This window comes from Heptranchias perlo, chromosome 17 (assembly GCF_035084215.1).
Source record: "Heptranchias perlo isolate sHepPer1 chromosome 17, sHepPer1.hap1, whole genome shotgun sequence".
NCBI classification, from domain to species: domain Eukaryota; kingdom Metazoa; phylum Chordata; class Chondrichthyes; order Hexanchiformes; family Hexanchidae; genus Heptranchias; species Heptranchias perlo.
The window spans coordinates 63,953,726-63,980,116 of NC_090341.1; positions in this window are offsets into that span (position 1 = coordinate 63,953,726).

Genomic DNA, 26,391 nt, shown 5'->3' on the forward strand with positions numbered 1-26,391 from the left:
CCCAGTGTTTCTCTCCCTCTCTCCCCCCTGTTTTTCTCTGTTTCTTTCCCGCCAGTGTTTCTCTCTCTCCCCAGATTTTCTCTCTCTTCACCTCAGTGTTTCTCTCTCTTCCCCCCAGGGTTTCTCGCTCTACCCCACAGTGTTTCTCTGTCTTCCCTCCAGTGTTTCTCTCTCTTCCCCCCAGTGTTTATCTCTCACCCCCCGCAGTGTTTCTCTCTCTCTCGCAACCCAGTGTTTCTCTCTCTCTCTCCCACCCGTGTTTCTCTCACCTCTCCCCCCAGTATTTCTCTCACCCTCTTCCCCCAGTGTTTCTCTCTCTCTCTCCCCCCAGTGTTTCTCTCTCTCTCCCCCCCCAGTGTTTCTCTCCCTCTCCCCCCAGTGTTTCTCTCTCTCCCCCCAGTGTTTCTCTCCCTCTCTCCCTCCAGTGTTTCTCTCTCTCTCTCCCCCCAGTGTTTCTCTCCCTCTCTCCCCCCAGTGTTTCAGTCTCTCTCTCCCCCGAGTGTTTCCCTCTCTCTCCCCCCAGTGTTTTTCTCTCTTCCCCCCAGTGTTTCTCTCTCTTCCTCCCAGTATTTCTCTCTCGTCCCCCAGTGTTTCTCTCTCTTCCCCCCAGGGTTTCTCGCTCTTCCCCACAGTGTTTCTCTCTCTTCCCCCCAGTGTTTCTCTCTCTTCCCCGCAGTGATTCTCTCTCTTCCCCCCAGTGTTTGTCTCTCTTCTCCCCAGTGTTTCTCTGTCTCTCTCTGTCTCTCCCCCCAGTGTTTCTCTCTCTCTCTCCCCCCAGTGTTTCTCTCTCTCTCTCCCCCCAGTGTTTCTCTCCCTCTCCCCCCAGTGTTTCTCTCTCTCTCTCTCCCCCCAGTGTTTCTCTCTCTCTTTCCCCCCAGTGTTTCTCTCTCTCCCCAGTGTTTCTCTCTATCTCCCCCCAGTGTTTCTCTCTCTCTCTCCCCTCAGTGTTTCAGTCTCTCTCTCCCCCGAGTGTTTCCCTCTCTCTCCCCCCAGTGTTTCTCTCCCTCTCTCCCCCCTGTTTTTCTCTGTTTCTTTCCCGCCAGTGTTTCTCTCTCTCCCCAGATTTTCTCTCTCTTCACCTCAGTGTTTCTCTCTCTTCCCCCCAGGGTTTCTCGCTCTACCCCACAGTGTTTCTCTCTCTTCCCTCCAGTGTTTCTCTCTCTTCCCCCCAGTGTTTATCTCTCACCCCCCGCAGTGTTTCTCTCTCTCTCGCAACCCAGTGTTTCTCTCTCTCTCTCCCACCCGTGTTTCTCTCACCTCTCCCCCCAGTATTTCTCTCACCCTCTTCCCCCAGTGTTTATCTCACCCTCTCCCCCCAGTGTTGCTCTCACCCTCTCCCCCAGTGTTTCTCTCACTCTCTCCCCCCAGTGTTTCTCTCTCTCTCCCCCCAAGTGTTTCTCTCTCACTCCCCCACCAAGTGTTTCTCTCTCTCTCTTCCCCCCAGTGTTTTTCTCTCTTCCCCCCAGTGTTTCTCTCTCTTCCTCCCAGTATTTCTCTCTCGTCCCCCAGTGTTTCTCTCTCTTCCCCCCAGGGTTTCTCGCTCTTCCCCACACTGTTTCTCTCTCTTCCCCCAGTGTTTCTCTCTCTTCCCCGCAGTGATTCTCTCTCTTCCCCCCAGTGTTTGTCTCTCTTCTCCCCAGTGTTTCTCTGTCTCTCTCTGTCTCTCCCCCCAGTGTTTCTCTCTCTCTCTCCCCCCAGTGTTTCTCTCCCTCTCCCCCCAGTGTTTCTCTCTCTCTCTCTCCCCCCAGTGTTTCTCTCTCTCTTTCCCCCCAGTGTTTCTCTCTCTCCCCAGTGTTTCTCTCTATCTCCCCCCAGTGTTTCTCTCTCTCTCTCCCCTCAGTATTTCAGTCTCTCTCTCCCCCCAGTGTTTCCCTCTCTCTCTCCCCCCAGTGTTTCTCTCCCTCTCTCCCCCCTGTTTTTCTCTGTTTCTTTCCCCCCAGTGTTTCTCTCTCTCCCCAGTGTTTCTCTCTATCTCCCCCCAGTGTTTCTCTCTCTCTCTCCCCTCAGTATTTCAGTCTCTCTCTCCCCCCAGTGTTTCCCTCTCTCTCTCCCTCCAGTGTTTCTCTCCCTCTCTCCCCCGTTTTTCTCTGTTTCGTTCCCGCCAGTGTTTCTCTCTCTCCCCAGATTTTCTCTCTCTTCCCCTCAGTGTTTCTCTCTCTTCCCCCCAGGGTTTCTCGCTCTACCCCACAGTGTTTCTCTCTCTTCCCTCCAGTGTTTCTCTCTCTTCCCCCCAGTGATTCTCTCTCTTCCCCCCAGTGTTTGTCTCTCTTCTCCCCAGTTTCTCTCTCTCTCCCCAGTGTTTCTCTGTCTCTCTCTGTCTCTCCCCCCAGTGTTTCTCTCCCTCTCTCCCCCCAGTGTTTCTCTCTCTCTCTCCCCCCAGTGTTTCTCTCCCTCTGTCCCCCAGTGTTTCTCTCTCTCTCTCCCCTCAGTGTTTCAGTCTCTCTCCCCCCAGTGTTTCCCTCTCTCTCCCCCCAGTGTTTCTCTCCCTCTCCCCCCAGTCTCTCTCTCTCTCTCTCCCCCCAGTGTTTCTCTCTCTCTTTCCCCCCGATGTTTATCTCTCTCTCCCCAGTGTTTCTCTCTCTCCCCCCCAGTGTTTCTCTCCCTCTCTCCCTCCAGTGTTTCTCTCTCTCTCCCCCCAGTGTTTCTCTCCCTCTCTCCCGCCAGTGTTTCTCTCTCTCCCCTCAGTGTTTCACTCTCTCTCTCCCCCCAGTGTTTCTCTCTCTCTCACCCCAGTGTCTCTATCTCTCTCTCCCCCCAGTGTTTCTCTCCCTCTCTCCCCCCTGTTTTTCTCTGTGTCTTTCCCGCCAGTGTTTCTCTCTCTCTCCCCAGTGTTTCTCTCTCTCTCCCCCCAGTGTTTCTCTCTCTCTTTCCCCCCAGTGTTTCTCTCTATCTCTCCCCAGTGTTTCTCTCTCTCTACCCTCAGTGTTTCTCTCTCTCTCCCTCTAGTGTTTCTCTCTCTCTCTCCCCCCAGTGTTTCTCTCTCTCTCCCCGCAGTGTTTCTCTCTCTCTCTCCCCGCAGTGTTTCTCTTCTCTCGCTCCCCCCAGTGTTTCTCTCTCTCTCCCCTCAAAGTTTCTCTCACTCTCTCCCCCCAGTGTTTCTCTCACCCTCTACCCCCAGTGTTTCCCTCACACTCTCCCCCCAGTGTTTCTCTCACCCTCACCCCCCAGTGTTTCTCTCACTCTCTTCCCCCAGTGTCTCTCTCTCTCTCTCTCTCCCCAGAGTTTCTCTCACTCTCTCCCCCCAGTGTTTCTCTGACCCCCTCCCCCCAGTGTTTCTCTCACCCTCTCCCCCCAATGTGTCTCTCACCCTCTCCCCCAGTGTTTCTCTCACCCTCTCCCCCCAGTGTTTCTCTCCCCCTCTCCCCCCAGTGTTTCTCTCACCCTGTCTCCCAGTGTTTCTCTCACTCTCTCTACCCAGTGTTCATCTCTCTCCCACCTGTGTTTATCTCTCTCCCCCGCAGTGTTTTTCTCTCTCTCTCTCACCCCAGTGTTTCTCTCTCTCTCTCCCCAGTGTTTCTCTCTCTCCCCCCTGTGTTTATCTCTCTCCCCTGCAGTGTTTTTCTCTCTCTCTCACCCCAGTGTTTCTCTCTCTCTCTATCCCCAGTGTTCCTCTCTCTCCCCCCAGTGTTTCTTTCTCTCTCTCCCCCCAGTGTTTCTCTCTCTCTCTTCCCCCAGTGTTTCTCTCTCTCTCTCCCCCCAGTGTTTTTCTCCCTCACTCTCTTCCCCCCAGTGTTTCTCTCTCTTCCCCCCAGTGTTTCTCTCTCTTGCCCCAGTGTTTCTCCCTCTTCCCCCCAGTATTTCTCTCTCTTCCCCCCAGTGTTTCTCTCTCTTCCCCCCATTGTTTCTCTCTCTTCCACCTCGTGTTTCTCTCCCTTCCCCCCTGTGTTTATCTCTCTTCCCCCCAGTGTTTCTCAATCTTCCTCCCAGTGTTTCACTCTATTCCCCCCAGTGTTTCTCTCTATTACCCCCAGTGTTTCTCTCTCTCCCCCCAGTGTTTCTCTCTCTTCCCCCCAGGGTTTCTCTCTCTCTCTCCCCCCAGTGTTTCTCTCTCTCTCTCCACCCAGTCTTTCTCTCTCTCTCCCCCAGTGATTCTCTCTCTCTCTCTCACCCCAGTGTTTCTCTCTCTTTCCCTCCAGTGTTTCACTCTCTCTCCCCCCCCTGTTTCTTTCTCTCTCTCCCCCCAGTGTTTCTCTCTCTCTCTCTTCCCCCAGTGTTTCTCGCTCTCTCTCCTCCCAGTGTTTTTCTCCGTCACTTTAAAATGAATTGTTTAATTTATTATATAAATAATACAATAGTTTAATTTATTACATAAATAATTCAATATATTAATTTATAATGAAATGTTCAATTCATTTTATAAATAATTCAAGTAATTATTTTAAAATAAATTGATTAATTTATTATAAAAATAATTCAAAGTTTAATTTATTATATAAATAATTCAAAGTTTAATTTATTATATAAATAATTCAATTGTTTAACTTTCATGCAAATAATACAATATTTTAATTGATAATGAATTGTTTAATTCATTTTGTAAATAATTCAAGTGATTATTTTAAAATAAATTGATTAATTTATTATAAAAATAATTCAAAGTTCAATTTACGATATAAATAATTCAATTGTTTAATTTATTATATAAATAATTCAATGGTTTAATTTATAATGAATTGTTTAATACATTTTACAAATTAAACAAGTGATTATTTTAAAATGAATTGATTAATTTATTTTAAAAATAATTCAAAGTTTAATTTATTATACAAATAATGCAATAGTTTAATTTATTATATAAATAATTCAATATTTTAATTTATAATGAATTGTTTAATTTATTATATAAATAATACAATAATTTAATTTATAATGAATTTTTAAATTTATTTTATAAATAATTCAAGTGATTATTTCAAAATGAATTGCTCAATTTATTATAAAAATAATTCAAAGTTTAATTTATTATATAAATAATGCAATATTTTAATTTATAATGAATTGTGTAATTTATTATATGAATAATTCTAGTGATTATTTTAAAATGAATTGTTTAATTTATTTTAAAAATAATTCAAAGTTTAATTTATTGAATAAATAATACAACAGTTCAATTTATAATGAATTGTTTAATTCATTTTATAAATAATTCAAGTGATTATTTCAAAATGAATTGTTCAATTTATTATAAAAATAATTCAAAGTTTAATTTATTATATAAATAATTCAATAGTTTAATTTATTATATAAATATTTCAATATTTTAATTGACAATGAATTCTTTAATTTATCATATAAATAATACAATAGTTGAATTTATTACATAAATAATTCAATATATTAATTTATAATGAATTGTTTAATTCATTTTGTAAATAATTCAAGTGATTATTTTAAAATAAATTGATTAATTTATTATAAAAATAATTCAAAGTTCAATTTACGATATAAATAATTCAATTGTTTAATTTATTATATAAATAATTCAATGGTTTAATTTATAATGAATTGTTTAATACATTTTACAAATTAAACAAGTGATTATTTTAAAATGAATTGATTAATTTATTTTAAAAATAATTCAAAGTTTAATTTATTATACAAATAATGCAATAGTTTAATTTATTATATAAATAATTCAATATTTTAATTTATAATGAATTGTTTAATTTATTATATAAATAATACAATAATTTAATTTATAATGAATTTTTAAATTTATTTTATAAATAATTCAAGTGATTATTTCAAAATGAATTGCTCAATTTATTATAAAAATAATTCAAAGTTTAATTTATTATATAAATAATGCAATATTTTAATTTATAATGAATTGTGTAATTTATTATATGAATAATTCTAGTGATTATTTTAAAATGAATTGTTTAATTTATTTTAAAAATAATTCAAAGTTTAATTTATTGAATAAATAATACAACAGTTCAATTTATAATGAATTGTTTAATTCATTTTATAAATAATTCAAGTGATTATTTCAAAATGAATTGTTCAATTTATTATAAAAATAATTCAAAGTTTAATTTATTATATAAATAATTCAATAGTTTAATTTATTATATAAATATTTCAATATTTTAATTGACAATGAATTCTTTAATTTATCATATAAATAATACAATAGTTGAATTTATTACATAAATAATTCAATATATTAATTTATAATGAATTGTTTAATTCATTTTATAAATAATTCAAGTGATTATTTTAAAATAAATTGATTAATTTATTATAAAAATAGTTCAAAGTTTAATTTATTGTATGAATAATTCAATTGTTTAATTTATTATATAAATAATTCAATTATTTAATTTATTATATAAATAATTCAATATTTTAATTGATAATGAATTGTTTAATTCATTTTATAAATAATTCAAGTGATTATTTTAAAATAAATTGATTAATTTATTATAAAAATAATTCAATGGTTTAATTCAAAATGAATAGTTTAATTCATTTTATAAATAATTCAAGTGATTATTTTAAAATAAATTGATTAATTTATTATAAGAATAGTTCAAAGTTTAATTTATTGCATAAATAATTGAATTGTTTAATTTATTATATAAATAATTCAATATTTTAATTTATAATTACTTGTTTAATTCATTTTATAAATAATTCAAGTGATTATTTTAAAATAAATTGATTAATTTATTATAAAAATAATTCAATGTTTTAATTCAAAATGAATTGTTTAATTTATTTTATAAATAATTCAAGTGATTATTTTCAAATGAATTGTTTAATTTATTATAAAAATAATTCAATATGTTAAATTATAATGAATTGTTTAATTTATTTTATAAATAATTCAAGTGATTATTTTAATATGAATTGTTTAATTTATTATAAAAATAATTCAAAGTTTAATTTATTATATAAATAATTCAATGGTTTAACATATTATATAAATAATACAATGGTTTAATTGATAATGAATTGTTTAATTCATTTTATAAATAATTCCAGTGATTATTTTAAAATGAATTGTTTAATTTATTATAAAAATAATTCAAAGTTTAATTTATTATATAAATAATGCAATATTTTAATTTTAATGAATTGTTTAATTTATTATATAAACAATACAATAGTTTAATTTATAATGAATTGTTAATTCATTTTATAAATAATTCCAGTGATTATTTTAAAATGAATTGTTTAATTTATTATCAAAATAATTCAAATTTTAATTTATTATATAAATAATGCAATATTTTAATTTATAATGAATTGTGTAATTTATTACATGAATAATTCTAGTGATTATTTTAAAATGAATTGTTTAATTTATTTTAAAAATAATTCAAAGTTTAATTTATTGAATAAATAATACAATAGTTCAATTTATAATGAATTGTTTAATTCATTTTATAAATAATTCAAGTGATTATTTCAAAATGAATTGTTCAATTTATTATAAAAATAATTCAAAGTTTAATTTAATATATAAATAAATCAATAGTTTAATTTATTATATAAATAATTCAATATTTTAATTGACAATGAATTGTTTAATTTATCATATAAATAATACAATAGTTGAATTTATTACATAAATAATTCAATATATTAATTTATAATGAATTGTTTAATTAATTTTATAAATAATTCCAGTGATTATTTTAAAATAAATTGATTAATTTTTTATAAAAATAATTCAAAGTTTAATTTATTATATAAATAATTCAATTGTTCAATTTATTGTATGAATAATTCAATGGTTCAATATATAATGAATTGTTTAATATATTATTTAAATAATTCAACAGGTTAATTTATAATGAATTGTTTAATTTATTTTATAAATAATTCAAGTGATTATTTTAAAATGAATTGTTTAATTTTTTATAAAAATAATTGAAAGTTCAATTTATTATATAAGTAATGCAATATTTTAATTTATAATGAATAGTTTAATTTATTACATAAATAATACAATAGTTTAATTTATAATGAATTGATTAATTCATTTTATAAATAATTCAATTTTTTATTTTAAAATGAATTGTTTAATTTATTATATAAATAATACAATAGTTTAATTTATTACATAAATAATTCAATATATTAATTGATAATGAAATGTTTAATTCATTTTATAAATAATTCAAGTAATTATTTTAAAATAAATTGATTAATTTATTATAAAAATAATTCAAATGTTTAATTTATTATATAAATAATTCAATTGTTTAACTTTCATGCAAATAATTCAATATTTTAATTTATAATGAATTGTTTAATTTATTATATAAATAATACAATATTTTAATTGATAATGAATTGTTTAATTCATTTTGTAAATAATTCAAGTGATTATTTTAAAATAAATTGATTAATTTATTATAAAAATAATTCAAAGTTCAATTTACGATATAAATAATTCAATTGTTTAATTTATTATATAAATAATGCAATGGTTTAATTTATAATGAATTGTTTAATTCATTTTATAAATAATTCAAGTGATTATTTTAAAATAAATTGATTAATTTATTATAAAAATAGTTCAAAGTTCAATTTATTGTATGAATAATTCAATTGTTTAATTTATTATATAAATAATTCAATTATTTAATTTATTATATAAATAATTCAATATTTTAATTGATAATGAATTGTTTAATTCATTTTATAAATAATTCCAGTGATTATTTTAAAATAAATTGATTAATTTTTTATAAAAATAATTCAAAGTTTAATTTATTATATAAATAATTCAATTGTTCAATTTATTGTATGAATAATTCAATGGTTCAATATATAATGAATTGTTTAATATATTATTTAAATAATTCAACAGGTTAATTTATAATGAATTGTTTAATTTATTTTATAAATAATTCAAGTGATTATTTTAAAATGAATTGTTTAATTTTTTATAAAAATAATTGAAAGTTTAATTTATTATATAAGTAATGCAATATTTTAATTTATAATGAATAGTTTAATTTATTACATAAATAATACAATAGTTTAATTTATAATGAATTGATTAATTCATTTTATAAATAATTCAATTTTTTATTTTAAAATGAATTGTTTAATTTATTATATAAATAATTCAATATTTTAATTGATAATGAATTGTTTAATTTATTATGTAAATAATACAATAGTTTAATTTATTACATAAATAATTCAATATATTAATTTATAATGAATTGTTTAATTCATTTTATAAATAATTCAAGTGATTATTTTAAAATAAATTGATTAATTTATTATAAAAATAGTTCAAAGTTTAATTTATTATATAAATAATTCAATATTTTAATTGATAATGAATTGTTTAATTTATTATGTAAATAATACAATAGTTTAATTTATTACATAAATAATTCAATATATTAATTTATAATGAATTGTTTAATTCATTTTATAAATAATTCAAGTGATTATTTTAAAATAAATTGATTAATTTATTATATAAATAATTCAAATGTTTAATTTATTAGAGAAAAAATTCAATTGTTTAACTTTCATGCAAATAATTCAATATTTTAATTTATAATGAATTGTTTAATTTATTATATAAATAATTCAATGGTTTAATTTATAATGAATTGTTTAATACATTTTACAAATTAAACAAGTGATTATTTTAAAATGAATTGATTAATTTATTTTAAAAATAATTCAAAGTTTAATTTATTGTACAAATAATGCAATAGTTTAATTTATTATATAAATAATTCAATATGTTAAATTATAATGAATTGTTTAATTTATTATATAAATAATACAATAGTTTAATTTATAATGAATTTTTAAATTTACTTTATAAATAATTCAAGTGATTATTTCAAAATGAATTGCTCAATTTATTATAAAAATAATTCAAAGTTTAATTTATTATATAAATAATTCAATATTTTAATTGATAATGAATTGTTTAATTTATTATGTAAATAATACAATAGTTTAATTTATTACATAAATAATTCAATATATTAATTTATAATGAATTGTTTAATTCATTTTATAAATAATTCAAGTGATTATTTTAAAATAAATTGATTAATTTATTATAAGAATAGTTCAAAGTTTAATTTATTGCATAAATAATTCAATTGTTTAATTTATTATATCAATAATTCAATTGTTTAATTTATTATATAAATAATTCAATATTTTAATTGATAATGAATTGTTTAATTTATTATATAAATAATACAATATTTTAATTTAAAATTATTTGTTTAATTCATTTTATAAATAATTCAAGTGATTATTTTAAATTAAATTGATTAATTTATTATAAAAATAATTCAATGGTTTAATTCAAAATGAATTGTTTAATTTATTTTATAAATAATTCAAGTGATTATTTTCAAATGAATTGTTTAATTTATTATAAAAATAATTCAATATGTTAAATTATAATGAATTGTTTAATTTATTTTATAAATAATTCAAGTGATTATTTTAATATGAATTGTTTAATTTATTATAAAAATAATTCAAAGTTTAATTTATTATATAAATATTATATAAATAATACAATGGTTTAATTCATAATGAATTGTTTAATTCATTTTATAAATAATTCCAGTGATTATTTTAAAATGAATTGTTTAATTTATTATAAAAATAATTCAAAGTTTAATTTATTATATAAATAATGCAATATTTTAATTTTAATGAATTGTTTAATTTATTATATAAATAATACAATAGTTTAATTTATAATGAATTGTTAATTCATTTTATAAATAATTCCAGTGATTATTTTAAAATGAATTGTTCAATTTATTATCAAAATAATTCAAAGTTTAATTTATTATATAAATAATGCAATATTTTAATTTATAATGAATTGTGTAATTCATTTTATAAATAATTCAAGTGATTATTTCAAAATGAATTGTTCAATTTATTATAAAAATAATTCAAAGTTTAATTTAATATATAAATAAATCAATAGTTTAATTTATTATATAAATAATTCAATATTTTAATTGACAATGAATTGTTTAATTCATTTTATAAATAATTCAAGTGATTTTTTAAAAATAAATTGATTAATTTATTATAAAAATAGTTCAAAGTTTAATTTATTGCATGAATAATCCAATTGTTTAATTTATTATATAAATAATTCAATTATTTAATTTATTATATAAATAATTCAATATTTTAATTGATAATGAATTGTTTAATTCATTTTATAAATAATTCCAGTGATTATTTTAAAATAAATTGATTATTTTTTTATAAAAATAATTCAATGTTTAATTTATTATATAAATAATTCAATTGTTCAATTTATTGTATGAATAATTCAATGGTTCAATATATAATGAATTGTTTAATATATTATATAAATAATTCAACAGGTTAATTTATAATGAATTGTTTAATTTATTTTATAAATAATTCAAGTGATTATTTTAAAATGAATTGTTTAATTTATTATAAAAATAATTGAAAGTTTAATTTATTGTATAAGTAATGCAATATTTTAATTTATAATGAATAGTTTAATTTATTACATAAATAATACAATATTTTAATTTATAATGAATTAATTAATTCATTTTATAAATAATTCAACTTTTTATTTTAAAATGAATTGTTTAATTTATTATATAAATAATACAATAGTTTAATTTATTACATAAATAATTCAATATATTAATTTATAATGAAATGTTTAATTCATTTTATAAATAATTCAAGTAATTATTTTAAAATAAATTGATTAATTTATTATAAAAATAATTCAAAGTTTAATTTATTATATAAATAATTCAAATGTTTAATTTATTCTATAAATAATTCAATTGTTTAACTTTCATGCAAATAATTCAATATTTTAATTTATAATGAATTGTTTAATTTATCACACAAATAATACAATAGTTTAATTTATAATGAATTGATTAATTCATTTTATAAATAATTCAAGTTTTTATTTTAAAATGAATTGTTTAATTTATTATATAAATAATACAATAGTTTAATTTATTACATAAATAATTCAATATATTAATTTATAATGAAATGTTTAATTCATTTTATAAATAATTCAAGTAATTATTTTAAAATAAATTGATTAATTTATTATAAAAATAATTCAAAGTTTAATTTATTATATAAATAATTCAAATGTTTAATTTATTATATAAATAATTCAATTGTTTAACTTTCATGCAAATAATTCAATATTTTAATTTATAATGAATTGTTTAATTTATTATATAAATAATACAATATTTTAATTGATAATGAATTGTTTAATTCATTTTGTAAATAATTCAAGTGATTATGTTAAAATAAATTGATTAATTTATTATAAAAATAATTCAAAGTTCAATTTACGATATAAATAATTCAATTGTTTAATTTATTATATAAATAATTCAATATTTTAATTGATAATGAATTGTTTAATTCATTTTATAAATAATTCCAGTGATTATTTTTTTATAAAAATAATTCAATGTTTAATTTATTATATAAATAATTCAATTGTTCAATTTATTGTATGAATAATTCAATGGTTCAATATATAATGAATTGTTTAATATATTATATAAATAATTCAACAGGTTAATTTATCATGAATTGTTTAATTTATTTTATAAATAATTCAAGTGATTATTTTAAAATGAATTGTTTAATTTATTATAAAAATAATTGAAAGTTTAATTTATTGTATAAGTAATGCAATATTTTAATTTATAATGAATAGTTTAATTTATTACATAAATAATACAATATTTTAATTTATAATGAATTAATTAATTCATTTTATTAATAATTCAACTTTTTATTTTAAAATGAATTGTTTAATTTATTATATAAATAATACAATAGTTTAATTTATTACATAAATAATTCAATATATTAATTTATCATGAAATGTTTAATTCATTTTATAAATAATTCAAGTAATTATTTTAAAATAAATTGATTAATTTATTATAAAAATAATTCAAAGTTTAATTTATTATATAAATAATTCAAATGTTTAATTTATTCTATAAATAATTCAATTGTTTAACTTTCATGCAAATAATTCAATATTTTAATTTATAATGAATTGTTTAATTTATCACACAAATAATACAATAGTTTAATTTATAATGAATTGATTAATTCATTTTATAAATAATTCAAGTTTTTGTTTTAAAATGAATTGTTTAATTTATTATATAAATAATACAATAGTTTAATTTATTACATAAATAATTCAATATATTAATTTATAATGAAATGTTTAATTCATTTTATAAATAATTCAAGTAATTATTTTAAAATAAATTGATTAATTTATTATAAAAATAATTCAAAGTTTAATTTATTATATAAATAATTCAAATGTTTAATTTATTATATAAATAATTCAATTGTTTAACTTTCATGCAAATAATTCAATATTTTAATTTATAATGAATTGTTTAATTTATTATATAAATAATACAATATTTTAATTGATAATGAATTGTTTAATTCATTTTGTAAATAATTCAAGTGATTATGTTAAAATAAATTGATTAATTTATTATAAAAATAATTCAAAGTTCAATTTACGATATAAATAATTCAATTGTTTAATTTATTATATAAATAATTCAATGGTTTAATTTATAATGAATTGTTTAATACATTTTACAAATTAAACAAGTGATTATTTTAAAATGAATTGATTAATTTATTTTAAAAATAATTCAAAGTTTAATTTATTATACAAATAATGCAATAGTTTAATTTATTATATAAATAATACAATAGTTTAATTTATAATGAATTTTTAAATTTATTTTATAAATAATTCAAGTGATTATTTCAAAATGAATTGCTCAATTTATTATAAAAATAATTCAAAGTTTAATTTATTATATAAATAATTCAATATTTTAATTGATAATGAATTGTTTAATTTATTATGTAAATAATACAATAGTTTAATTTATTACATAAATAATTCAATATATTAATTCAAGTAATTATTTTAAAATAAATTGATTAATTTATTATAAAAATAATTCAAAGTTTAATTTATTATATAAATAATTCAAATGTTTAATTTATTATATAAATAATTCAATTGTTTAACTTTCATGCAAATAATTCAATATTTTAATTTATAATGAATTGTTTAATTTATTATATAAATAATACACTATTTTAATTGATAATGAATTGTTTAATTCATTTTGTAAATAATTCAAGTGATTATTTTAAAATAAATTGATTAATTTATTATAAAAATAATTCAAAGTTCAATTTACGATATAAATAATTCAATTGTTTAATTTATTATATAAATAATTCAATATTTTAATTGATAATGAATTGTTTAATTTATTTTATAAATAATTCAAGTGATTATTTTCAAATGAATTGTTTAATTTATTATAAAAATAATTCAATATGTTAAATTATAATGAATTGTTTAATTTATTTTATAAATAATTCAAGTGATTATTTTAATATGAATTGTTTAATTTATTATAAAAATAATTCAAAGTTTAATTTATTATATAAATAATGCAATATTTTAATTGTAATGAATTGTTTAATTTATTATATAAATAATACAATAGTTTAATTTATAATGAATTGTTAATTCATTTTATAAATAATTCCAGTGATTATTTTAAAATGAATTGTTCAATTTTTTATAAAAATAATTCAAAGTTTAATTTATTATATAAATAATTCAATTGTTCAATTTATTGTATGAATAATTCAATGGTTCAATATATAATGAATTGTTTAATATATTATATAAATAATTCAACAGGTTAATTTATAATGAATTGTTTAATTCATTTTATAAATAATTCAAGTTTTTATTTTAAAATGAATTGTTTAATTTATTATATAAATAATACAATAGTTTAATTTATTACATAAATAATTCAATACATTAATTTATAATGAAATGTTTAATTCATTTTATAAATAATTCAAGTAATTATTTTAAAATAAATTGATTAATTTATTATAAAAATAATTCAAAGTTTAATTTATTATATAAATAATTCAAAGTTTAATTTATTATATAAATAATTCAAATGTTTAATTTATTATATAAATAATTTAATTGTTTAACTTTCATGCAAATAATACAATATTTTAATTGATAATGAATTGTTTAATTCATTTTGTAAATAATTCAAGTGATTATTTTAAAATAAATTGATTAATTTATTATAAAAATAATTCAAAGTTCAATTTACGATATAAATAATTCAATTGTTTAATTTATTATATAAATAATTCAATGGTTTAATTTATAATGAATTGTTTAATACATTTTACAAATTAAACAAGTGATTATATTAAAATGAATTGATTAAATTATTTTAAAAATAATTCAAAGTTTAATTTATTATACAAATAATGCAATAGTTTAATTTATTATATAAATAATTCAATATTTTAATTTATAATGAATTGTTTAATTTATTATATAAATAATACAATAGTTTAATTTATAATGAATTGTTTAATTTATTATGTAAATAATACAATAATTTAATTTATTACATAAATAATTCAATATATTAATTTATAATGAATTGTTTAATTCATTTTATAAATAATTCAAGTGATTATTTTAAAATAAATTGATTAATTTATTATAAGAATAGTTCAAAGTTTAATTTATTGCATAAATAATTCAATTGTTTAATTTATTATATAAATTATTCAATATTTTAATTGATAATGAATTGTTTAATTTATTATATAAATAATACAATATTTTAATTTATAATTACTTGTTTAATTCATTTTATAAATAATTCAAGTGATTATTTTAAAATAAATTGATTAATTTATTATATAAATAATACAATAGTTTAATTTATAATGAATTGTTAATTCATTTTATAAATAATTCCAGTGATTATTTCAAAATGAATTGTTTAATTTATTATCAAAATAATTCAAAGTTTAATTTATTATATAAATAATGCAATATTTTAATTTATAATGAATTGTGTAATTTATTGTATGAATAATTCTAGTGATTATTTTAAATGAATTGTTTAATTTATTTTTAAAATAATTCAAAGTTTAATTTATTTAATAAATAATACAATAGTTCAATTTATAATGAATTGTTTAATTCATTTTATAAATAATTCAAGTGATTATTTCAAAATGAATTGTTCAATTTATTATAAAAATAATTCAAAGTTTAATTTATTATATAAATAATTCAATATTTTAATTGACAATGAATTGTTTAATTTATCATAAATATAATACAATAGTTGAATTTATTACATAAATAATTCAATATATTAATTTATAATGAATTGTTTAATTCATTTTATAAATAATTCAAGTGATTATTTCAAAATGAATTGTTCAATTTTTTATCAAAATAATTCAAAGTTTAATTTATTATATAAATAATGCAATATTTTAATTTATAATGAATTGTGTATTTTATTATATGAATAATTCTAGTGATTATTTCAAAATGAATTGTTCAATTTATTATAAAAATAATTCAAAGTTTAATTTATTATATAAATAATTCAATAGTTTAATTTATTATATAAATAATTCAATATTTTAATTGACAATGAATTGTTTAATTTATCATAAATATAATACAATAGTTGAATTTATTACATAAATAATTCAATATATTAATTTATAATGAATTGTTTAATTCATTTTATAAATAATTCAAGTGATTATTTCAAAATGAATTGTTCATTTTTTTATCAAAATAATTCAAAGTTTAATTTATTATATAAATAATGCAATATTTTAATTTATAATGAATTGTGTAATTTATTATATGAATAATTCTAGTGATTATTTTAAAATGAATTGTTTAATTTATTTTAAAAATAATTCAAAGTTTAATTTATTGAATAAATAATACAATAGTTCAATTTATAATGAATTGTTTAATTCATTTTATAAATAATTCAAGTGATTATTTCAAAATGAATTGTTCAATTTTTTATAAAAATAATTCAAAGTTTAATTTATTATATAAATAATTCAATTGTTCAATTTATTGTATGAATAATTCAATGGTTCAATATATAATGAATTGTTTAATATATTATATAAATAATTCAACAGGTTAATTTATAATGAATTGTTTAATTCATTTTATAAATAATTCAAGTTTTTATTTTAAAATGAATTGTTTAATTTATTATATAAATAATACAATAGTTTAATTTATTACATAAATAATTCAACATATTAATTTATAATGAAATGTTTAATTCATTTTATAAATAATTCAAGTAATTATTTTAAAATAAATTGATTAATTTATTATAAAAATAATTCAAAGTTTAATTTATTATATAAATAATTCAAAGTTTAATTTATTATATAAATAATTCAAATGTTTAATTTATTATATAAATAATTTAATTGTTTAACGTTCATGCAAATAATACAATATTTTAATTGATAATGAATTGTTTAATTCATTTTGTAAATAATTCAAGTGATTATTTTAAAATAAATTGATTAATTTATTATAAAAATAATTCAAAGTTCAATTTACAATATAAATAATTCAATTGTTTAATTTATTATATAAATAATTCAATGGTTTAATTTATAATGAATTGTTTAATACATTTTACAAATTAAACAAGTGATTATTTTAAAATGAATTGTTTAATTTATTATAAAAATAAATCAAAGTTTAATTTATTATATAAATAATTCAATGGTTTAACATATTATATAAATAATACAGTGGTTAAATTCATAATGAATTGTTTAATTCATTTTATAAATAATTCCAGTGATTATTTCAAAATGAATTGTTTAATTTATTATAAAAATAATTCAAAGTTTAATTTATTATATAAATAATGCAATATTTTAATTTTAATGAATTGTTTAATTTATTATATAAATAATACAATAGTTTAATTTATAATGAATTGTTTAATTCATTTTATAAATAATTCAAGTGATTATTTCAAAATGAATTGTTCAATTTATTATAAAAATAATTCAAAGTTTAATTTAATATATAAATAAATCAATAGTTTAATTTATTATATAAATAATTCAATATTTTAATTGACAATGAATTGTTTAATTTATCATATAAATAATACAATAGTTGAATTTATTACATAAATAATTCAATATATTAATTTATAATGAATTGTTTAATTCATTTTATAAATAATTCAAGTGATTATTTTAAAATAAATTGATTAATTTATTATAAAAATAGTTCAAAGTTTAATTTATTGTATGAATAATTCAATTGTTTAATTTATTATATAAATAATTCAATTATTTAATTTATTATATAAATAATTCAATATTTTAATTGATAATGAATTGTTTAATTTATTTTATAAATAATTCCAGTGATTATTTTAAAATAAATTGATTATTTTTTTATAAAAATAATTCAAAGTTTAATTTATTATATAAATAATTCAATTGTTCAATTTATTGTATGAATAATTCAATGGTTCAATATATAATGAATTGTTTAATATATTATTTAAATAATTCAACAGGTTAATTTATAATGAATTGTTTAATTCATTTTATAAATAATTCAAGTGATTATTTTAAAATGAATTGTTTAATTTATTATAAAAATAATTGAAAGTTTAATTTATTATATAAGTAATGCAATATTTTAATTTATAATGAATAGTTTAATTTATTACATAAATAATACAATAGTTTAATTTATAATGAATTGATTAATTCATTTTATAAATAATTCAAGTTTTTATTTTAAAATGAATTGTTTAATTTATTGTATAAATAATACAATAGTTTAATTTATTACATAAATAATTCAATATATTAATTTATAATGAAATGTTTAATTCATTTTATAAATAATTCAAGTAATTATTTTAAAATAAATTGATTAATTTATTATAAAAATAATTCAAAGTTTAATTTATTATATAAATAATTCAAATGTTTAATTTATTATATAAATAATTCAATTGTTTAACTTTCATGCAAATAATTCAATGTTTTAATTTATAATGAATTGTTTAATTTATCACACAAATAATACAATAGTTTAATTTATAATGAATTGATTAATTCATTTTATAAATAATTCAAGTTTTTATTTTAAAATGAATTGTTTAATTTATTATATAAATAATACAATAGTTTAATTTATTACATAAATAATTCAATATATTAATTTATAATGAAATGTTTAATTCATTTTATAAATAATTCAAGTAATTATTTTAAAATAAATTGATTAATTTATTATAAAAATAATTCAAAGTTTAATTTATTATATAAATAATTCAAATGTTTAATTTATTATATAAATAATTCAATTGTTTAACTTTCATGCAAATAATTCAATATTTTAATTTATAATGAATTGTTTAATTTATTATATAAATAATACAATATATTAATTGATAATGAATTGTTTAATTCATTTTGTAAATAATTCAAGTGATTATTTTAAAATAAATTGATTAATTTATTATAAAAATAATTCAAAGTTCAATTTACGATATAAATAATTCAATTGTTTAATTTATTATATAAATAATTCAATGGTTTAATTTATAATGAATTGTTTAATACATTTTACAAATTAAACAAGTGATTATTTTAAAATGAATTGATTAATTTATTTTAAAAATAATTCAAAGTTTAATTTATTTGCAAATAATGCAATAGTTTAATTTATTATATAAATAATTCAATATTTTAATTTATAATGAATTGTTTAATTTATTATATAAATAATACAATAGTTTAATTTATAATGAATTTTTAAATTTATTTTATAAATAATTCAAGTGATTATTTCAAAATGAATTGCTCAATTTATTATAAAAATAATTCAAAGTTTAATTTATTATATAAATAATTCAATATATTAATTTATAATGAATTGTTTAATTCATTTTATAAATAATTCAAGTGATTATTTTAAAATAAATTGATTATTATAAGAATAGTTCAAAGTTTAATTTATTGCATAAATAATTCAATTGTTTAATTTATTATATAAATAATTCAATATTTTAATTGATAATGAATTGTTTAATTTATTAGATAAATAATACAATATTTTAATTTATAATTACTTGTTTAATTCATTTTATAAATAATTCAAGTGATTATTTTAAAATAAATTGATTAATTTATTATAAAAATAATTCAATGGTTTAATTCAAAATGAATTGTTTAATTTAATTTAATAAATAATTCAAGTGATTATTTTCAAATGAATTGTTTAATTTATTATAAAAATAATTCAATATGTTAAATTATAATGAATTGTTTAATGTATTTTATAAATAATTCAAGTTATTATTTTAATATGAATTATTTAATTTATTATAAAAATAATTCAAAGTTTATTTTGTTATATAAATGGTGCAATAGTTTAATTTATTTTATAAATAATTCAATACTGTAATTTATCATGAATTGTTTAATTTATTATATAAATAATTCAAGTGATTATTTTTAAATGAATTATTGAATTTATTCTCAAAATAATTCAAAATTGAATTTATTATATCAATAATTCAATAGTTTAATTGATAATGAATTGTTTAATTAATTATATAAATAATTCAATAGTTTAATTTATAATTAATTGTTTCATTTATTACATAAATAATTCAAATGATTATTTTGAAATGAATTGTTTAATTCATTATAAAAATAATTCAAAGTTTAATTTATTATATAAATAATTCAATAATTTAATTTATAATGAATTGTTTAATTTATTATATAAATAATTCAATAGTTTAATTTATATTGAATTGTTTAATTTACTTTATGAATAATTCAAGTGATTATTTTAAAATAAATTGGTTAATTTAGTATAAAAATAATTCAAAGTTTAATTTATGATATATATAATTCAATAGTTTAATTTATAATGAATTTTTAAATTTATTTTATAAATAATTCGTGAATCTTTTAAAATAAATTGATTAATTTAGTCCAAAAATAATTGAAATTTTAATTTATTATATAAATAATTCAATATTTCAATATATTATATAAATAATTCAATAGTTTAATTTATAATGAATTATTTAATTTATTAAATAAATAATACAATAGTTTAATTCATAATGAATTGTTTAATTTACTTTATGAATCATTCAAGTGATTATTTTAAAATAATTTGTTTAATTTATTATGAAAACAATTCAAAGTTTATTTTATTATATAAATGCTGCAATAGTTTAATTTATTTTATAAATAATTCAATAGTTTAATTTATCATGAATTGTTTAATTTTTTATATGAATAATTCAAGTGATTATTTTTAAATGAATTGTTTAATTCATTTTATAAACAATTCAAGTGATTATTTTAAAATAAATAGATTAATTTATTCTAAAAATAATTCAAAGTTTAATTTATTCAATAAATAATTCAATAGTTTAATTTATAATGAATTGTTTAATTTATTTTATAAATAATTCAAGTGATTATCATAAAAATAATTCAAAGTTTAATTTATTATATAAATAATTCAATATATTAATTTATAATGAATTGTTTAATTCATTTTATAAATAATTCAAGTGATTATCATAAAAATAATTCAAAGTTTAATTTATTATATAAATAATTCAATTGTTTAATTTATTATATAAATAATTCAATATTTTAATTTATGATGAATTGTTTAATTTATTATATAAATAATACAATAGCTTAATTTATAATGAATTGTTTAATTTATTACATAAATAATTCAAGTGATTATTTTAAAATGAATTGTTTAATTTATTTTAAAAATAATTCAAAGTTTAATTTATTATATAAATATTTCAATAGTTTAATTTATTTATATAAATAATTCAATAGTTTAATTTATAATGAATTTTTAAATGTATTATATTTATTATTCGATAGTTTAATTTATAATGAATTGTTTTATTTGTTACATAAATAATTCAAGTGAATATTTTAAAATGAATTGTTTAATTTATTATATAAATAATTCAATAGGTTAATTTATAATGCATTGTTTAATTTATTATATGTATAATTGAAGTGATTATCTTTGAATGAATTGTTTAATATATTATAAAAATAATTCAAATTTTAATTTATTATAGAAATATTTTAATAGTTGAATTTATTATATTAATAATTAAATGGATAATTTATAATGAATTGTTTAATATATTATATAAATAATTCAATAGGTTAATTAATAATGAATTGTTTAATTTATTTTATGAATAATTCAAGTGATTATTTTAAAATGAATAGTTTAATTTATTATTAAAATAATTCAAAGTTTAATTTATGATATAAATAATTCAATTGTTGAATTTATTATATAAATAATTCAATTGTTTAATTTATTGTATAAATAATTCAATATTTTAATTTATAATGAATTGTTTAATTTATCACACAAATAATACAATAGTTTAATTTATAATGAATTGATTAAATCATTTTATAAATAATTCAAGTTTTTATTTTAAAATGAATTGTTTAATTTATTATATAAATAATACAATAGTTTAATTTATAATGAATTTTTAAATGTATTATATTTATAATTCGATAGTTTAATTTATAATGAATTGTTTTATTTGTTACATAAATAATTCAAGTGAATATTTTAAAATGAATTGTTTAATTTATTATATAAATAATTCAATAGGTTAATTTATAATGCATTGTTTAATTTATTATATGTATAATTGAAGTGATTATCTTTGAATGAATTGTTTAATATATTATAAAAATAATTCAAATTTTAATTTATTATAGAAATATTTTAATAGTTGAATTTATTATATTAATAATTAAATGGTTTAATTTATAATGAATTGTTTAATATATTATATAAATAATTCAATAGGTTAATTAATAATGAATTGTTTAATTTATTTTATGAATAATTCAAGTGATTATTTTAAAATGAATGGTTTAATTTATTATAAAAATAATTCAAAGTTTAATTTATGATATAAATAATTCAATTGTTGAATTTATTATATAAATAATTCAATTGTTTAATTTATTGTATAAATAATTCAATATTTTAATTTATAATGAATTGTTTAATTTATCACACAAATCATACAATAGTTTAATTTATAATGAATTGATTAATTCATTTTATAAATAATTCAAGTTTTTATTTTTAAATGAATTGTTTAATTTATTATATAAATAATACAATAGTTTAATTTATTCCATAAATTATTCAATATATTAATTTATAATGAAATGTTTAATTCATTTTATAAATAATTCAAGTAATTATTTTAAAATAAATTGAATAATTTATTATAAAAATAATTCAAAGTTTAATTCATGATATAAATGATTCAAATGTTTAATTTATTATATAAATAATTCAATTGTTTAACTTTCATGCAAATAATTCAATATTTTAATTTATAATGAATTGTTTAATTTATTATATAAATAATACAATATTTTAATTGATAATGAATTGTTTAATTCATTTTGTAAATAATTCAAGTGATTATTTTAAAATAAATTGATTAATTTATCATAAAAATAATTCAAAGTTCAATTTATGATATAAATAATTCAATTGTTTAATTTATTATATAAATAATTCAATGGTTTAATTTATAATGAATTGTTTAATTCATTTTACAAATTAAACAAGTGATTATTTTAAAATGAATTGTTTAATTTATTTTAAAAATAATTCAAAGTTTAATTTATTCAATAAATAATACAATAGTTTAATTTATAATGAATTGTTTAATTCATTTTATAAATAATTCAAGTGATTATTTTAAAATAAATTGATTAATTTATTATAAAAATAATTCAAAGTTTAATTTATTGTATAAATAATTCAATTGTTTAATATATTATATAAATAATTCAATAGGTTAATTTATAATGAATTCTTTAATTTATTTTACAAATAATTCAAGTGATTATTTTTAAATGAATTGTTCAATTTATTATAAACATCATTCAAAGTTTAATTTATTATACAAATAATGCAATAGTTAAATTTATTATATAAATAATTCAAGTGATTATTTTAAAATGAATTGTTAAATTTATTATAAAAATAATTCAAAGTTCAATTTATTGTATAAATAATTCAATATTTTAATTTATAATGAATTGTTTAATTTATTTTATAAATAATTCGTGAATGTTTTAAAATAAATTGATTAATTTAGTCTAAAAACAATTCAAAGTTTAATTTATTGTATAAATAATTCAACATTTCAATATATTATAGACATAATTCAATAATTTAATTTATAATGAATTATTTAATTTATTATGCAAATAGTTCAATCGTTTAATTTATAATGAATTGTTTAATTTATTTTATAAATAATTCAAGTGATTATTTTAAAATAAATTGATTAATTTATTCTAAAAATAATTCAATGTTTAATTTATTATATAAATAATTCAATAGTTCAATTTATTATATAAATAATTCAATAGTTTAAGTTATAATGAATTGTTCAATTTATCATAACAATAATATAAATTTAATTAATTGTATGAATTGTTTAATTTATTTTACAAATAATTCGTGATTATTTTAAAATAAATAGATTAATTTATTCTAAAAATAATTCAAAGTTTAATTGATTATATAAGTAATTCAATAGTTCAATTTATTATATAAATAATTCAATAGTTTAATTGATAATTAATTATTAATTTATTAAATAAAGAAAACAATAGTTTAATTTATAATGAATTGTTTGATTTACTTTATGAAAAATTAATGTGATTATTTTAAAATAAATTGATGAATTCAATCGTTCAATGTATTATACAAATAAATCAATAATTTAATTTATAATGATTTGTTTAATTTCTGATATTAATAATTGAAGTGATTATTTTAAAATGAATTGTTTAATTCATTATAAAAATAATTCAAAGTTTAATTTATTCAATAAATAATTCAATAGTTTAATTTATAATGGATTGTTTAATTTATTATAGAAATGGAGCACTAAATTGTTTAATTCATTTTATAAATAATTCAAGTGATTATTTTAAAATAAATTGATTAATTTATGATAAAAATGATTCAAAGTTTAATTTATAATATAAATAATTCAAAGTTTAATTTATTATATAAATAATTCAATGGTTTAATTTATAATGAATTGTTTAATATCTTACATAAATAATTCAATAGGTTAATTTGTAATTAATTGTTTCATTTATTATCTAAATAATTCAACAGTTTAATTTATAAATAATTGTTTAATTTATTATATAAATAATTCCTGAGATTATTTTTTAATTGATTTGTTTAAATCATTATACAAATAATTTTAGTGATTATTTTAAAATGAATTGTATATTTATTATCAATATAATTCAAAGTATATTTTACGATATAAATAATTCTATAGTTTAATTTATTATAAAAATAATTCAATCTTTCATTTATTATATAAATAATTCTATAGTTTAATTTATTGTATAAATAATGCAATAGTTTAATCTATCATATAAATAATTCAATACTTTAATTAATAATGAATTGTTTAATTTATTACATACATAATTCAAGTGATTCTTTTAAAATGAATTGTTTAATTTATTATAAAATTAATTCAAAGTTTAGTTTATTACATTAATAATTCAATAGATTAATTAATAATGAATTGTTTAATTCATTTTATAAATAAAACAAGTGATTATCTTAAAATGAATTGTTGAATTTATTTTTAAAATAATACAAAGTTTAATTATTAAATAAATAATACAATAGTTTTATTTATAATGAATTGTTTAATTCATTTTATAAATAATTCAAGTTATTATTTTAAAATAAATTGATTAATTTATTAGATAAATAATTCAATGGTTTAATTTATAATGAATTGTTTAATATCTTATATAAATAATTCAATAGGTGAATTTATAATGAATTGTTTAATTTATTATAAAAATAATTCAAAGTTTAATTTATTGTACAAATAATGCAATAGTTTAATTTATTATATGTACAATTCAATATTTTAGTTTATAATGAATTGTTTAATTTATTATGTAAATAATTCAATTGTTTAATTTGTTATATAAATAATTCAATGGTTTAATTTATAATGAATTGTTTAATTTATTATATAAATAATACAATAGTTTAATTAATTGCATAAATAAATCAATATATTAATTTATAATGAATTGTTTAATTCATTTTATAAATAATTCAAGTGATTATTTTAAAATGAATTGATTAATTTATGATAACAATAATTCAAAGTTTAATTTATAATATAAATCATTCAATTGTTTAATTTATTACATAAATAATACAATGGTTTCATTTATAATGAATTGTTTAATTTATTTTATAAATAATTCAAGTGATTATTTTAAAATGAATAGTTTAATTTATTATAAAAATAATTCAAA